This window comes from Lepidothrix coronata, unplaced genomic scaffold (assembly GCF_001604755.1).
Source record: "Lepidothrix coronata isolate B3197 unplaced genomic scaffold, Lepidothrix_coronata-1.0 Scaffold105, whole genome shotgun sequence".
In the NCBI taxonomy this organism is placed as follows: Eukaryota; Metazoa; Chordata; class Aves; order Passeriformes; family Pipridae; genus Lepidothrix; species Lepidothrix coronata.
Window position 1 is genome coordinate 1,840,068 of NW_016690285.1, and position 3,309 is coordinate 1,843,376.

Sequence of the window (3,309 nt, forward strand, 5' to 3'; positions counted from 1 at the left end):
TACTAGAAAATAACATTTTTTTCTCCGCCTGTGTCACTTTTTATGCAAGAAACAGAGAAAACAAGCCCTGATTTAGCACCAAAAAGTCACTACCGAGTCACTTTTAGCCCAAAAGTTTTTTGTGCCCTGAATGCCCCAAAAAATCAGGATTAATATATCCTGGCTGACACTGAGAGCAGGGTGAGGGTTTAGAGGGAAGCTGGAAGGTAAAAGGAAAGGAACAGAAAGTTAAATAGAAAATAAATTATAAAATAATGAAAAATAAATAATAAAAAATAAAACAAAAAATTTTAAAAGGAAATAAAACAGAAGGGAAAAAAAGGAAAGGAACATAAGATAAAATAAAAATAATAAAAATAAATAATAAAAATAATAAAGGAAATCAAAATGTAAGGGAATAAAAGGAAAGGAGCATGAAATAAATAATAAAAAATAACACAAAAAAATTAAAAAGGAAATAAAACATAAGGCCATAAAAGGGAAGGAATATAAAATAAAATTAAAAAATAATAAAAATAAATAATAAAAAATAATACAAAAAAGTTAAAAAAGGAAATCAAAATGTAAGGAAATAAAAGGAAAGGAGCATGAAATAAATAATAAAAAAATAAAAAATAACCCAAAAAAATTAAAAAGGAAATAAAACATAAGGAAATAAAAGGAAAGGAACACAAAATACAATAAAAAATAAAAAGTAAAAATAATACCAAAAAAATTAAAAAAGGAAATCAAAATGGAAAAGAATAAAAGGAAAGGAACATGAAATCAAATAAATAATAATAAATAATAAAAATAAATAATAAAAAATAATACCAAAAAATTAAAAAAGGAAATCAAAATGTAAGGGAATAAAAGGAAAGGAGCATGAAATGAAATAAAGAATAAATAATAAAAATAATTGAAAAGTTAAAAAAGGAAATCAAATGCAAGGGAATAAAAGGAAAGGAACATAAAATAAAAAAATTACAAAAAATTAAAAAAGGAAATAAAACGTAAGAGAATAAAAGGAACATAAAATAAAATAAATAATAAAAATAAATTAAAAATAAATAACAATAAATGAATAAATAATATTAGAAAATTTTAAAGGAAATTAAACATAAGGGAAATGTAAACCTTTGAGGGCTGGATTAAGTGGGAAAAGAAACAGCCAGCAGGACAAAATGTAAATTCCCATAGTCAGGAAAAGATTCTCTTGGAAAACAAGTGCTCAGCAGCTGGAAACAGGAGGAGAACAAGGAGGACACTCAGCTCCAGGACAAGAGGACACAGGCAAAGGCAAATCCAGTCCTGGAATGAAACCCCTCAGCAGCACACAGGGACACATGGAATGTTATCCCACAGCTTCTCAGCAACCCCTGATCCGCTGGGGAATTCTGGCTGGGAGTCAAAGCCCAGGGAAAACACTTCCTGCTCCCCTGGGCCTGCCAACAATCCTGGGAAAGGAGGGCAAGTAAACACGGGATCAAAGGGAAGGGGTTTGTTCCAGGAAGGGGGGGAAGGTTAGGGAAGGGGAAGGACAACACCGGGAAAACAGCAAGTGCACGTGGACTGGGAATAGATCCAGGCAGGAAGTTTAAAGCTTCTCACAGTTTTGGGGGTTCCCCTCAATAGGAAAAGCAGGTAAAAGAACCCACATTCCACTGAAACCCTCTTCCCGAGGTTTATCCTGTGATACTGCAGAGCAGCCAAAGCAGATCCAAGGAATTCAGGCCCCGCTGGAATGTTTGGAACCACGGGAGCACATCCAGCTGTGGCCCAGGGAAAGCACATTTCCCACAGGTGTCCCACGGGATGTGTGGCCTGAAGGGAGAGCTGGATCTGCCTCCTTGCTGCTCCTGCAAAAGGCCCCAAACTTCCCAGCTCTGCCCTTCCAGAGATGATCCAACTCACCAGCCACACATTTTCCTCTGGCAAACTGGTTTTCCACCAAAAATCAGCTCCATGAATCAAAAAAACCCCCCAAAACCTGGATGTGGCCATGGAAGAGGAGGATCCCTCCAGTGCCATCAGCAGCTGGAATCAACTATTTCCTTGGAGTGTGTCTTTTTTTACAAGAAAAAGATATAAAGAAAGTTAAATCCTGACAGATACACATTAAAAGAGTAAAAAACCAGTCACATAAATACTGAAAATTAAAGTACAGACCGTCCACATGTGATAATTCTGGATGGTCTCATTTACAGCAGAATAATAATTATTTTTAAAAGCTTCTAATGACAAATTTTTCCCGGCAAAGCACTGCAAGATTTGGCCTCAGCAATTCAAGTTCCTACTCTGCTGCACTTGTTTAAATGTAATAAGTAGTAATTATAAGTTATAAATAATTTTGTTTAATTGTAATAAGTGATAGGAATAAATTCTAAAAAACTTTGTTTAGTTGTGATAAGTGATCAGAATAAATTCCAAACAATTTTGCTTACTTGTAATAAGTGATAAAGATAAATTCTAAATAATCAATATTCGAGTGTTAAACAAAAAATAAATTTTACACTCGGGAAAAATTAAGAAATTGCAAGTGAACAGACTCCCATTTTTTAAGTTCTGCAGCCTGGAAGCCCTTGAATTATAAGTTTGTTAAAGAATCCTGCACAGCTGGGAGTTCAAAAAAAAAATATGCACTTGTACAAATTCTTCAGTCTGAGCCACGTGAAAGGTGAGTCAAAAACTCATCAAACTGCAGCAAGAATTTGAAATAAGGAATCAAAATAAATGAAAATAAATAAAATAAAAGAAGAATTTGTACTCAGCACGAGTTTGCTGCTCCAGAAAGCACAAGTCAGGGCAGGAACTCGACCCAAAACAACTGAGTCATTGTGTCACCACAACCCCGGCCACGGGTTTTGTAACCACGGGATGTCAGAGTGTCCTGAGCTGGGAGGGACCCACAGGGATCGTCTCCTGCACAGGACATCCCAAAATCCCCCCACCTGTCAGTACAGGTCCTACAGGGAAGCTCACGGGAAGCTGGAAGGATAATGTAATAAATTCCATCAAGAAAAGGATGAAAACCAGCTGAACTTACACCAACCACTTCAGTCCCTAAACCCCTGAAAACCCAGCAATGTCAGGGGAGGGCAGGGGGCACCAAAACACCTGAGACATGCTGGAAGAGCTGGAAAACTTCAGGAGTTAGAGCAGGAAAAACACAGCACACTTCCTGATGCTGCTGAGGAACGGAGTGGCTGCTCCCCCTCGGGAACCCATCACGGTGGGAGGAAGAATCATGGAATCACTGAGGCTGGAAAAGCCTCCCTGTGCCCGATGCCCCCCTTGTCCCCCAGCCCAGAGCACTGAGTGCCACGGCCA

The 3,309-nt window shown here is 37.2% G+C and overlaps 1 protein-coding gene across 3 annotated transcripts in view; it reads right to left on the reverse strand.

Moving 5' to 3' along the window:
• The window catches only part of STAM2 (signal transducing adaptor molecule 2), an 18,506-nt gene extending 16,476 nt beyond the window's left edge, over positions 1-2,030 (reverse strand). Inside the window, exon 1 of one of the 3 annotated variants that reach the window (XM_017823798.1) lies at positions 1,894-2,030. The gene's annotated coding sequence lies outside the window, so the exon portion shown is untranslated. Of the gene's footprint in view, positions 1-1,637; positions 1,864-1,893 lie in introns of those variants that run through there. The other 2 variants (XM_017823801.1, XM_017823800.1) reach the window with 2 other exon arrangements.
• Positions 2,031-3,309: the final 1,279 nt, after the last annotated feature.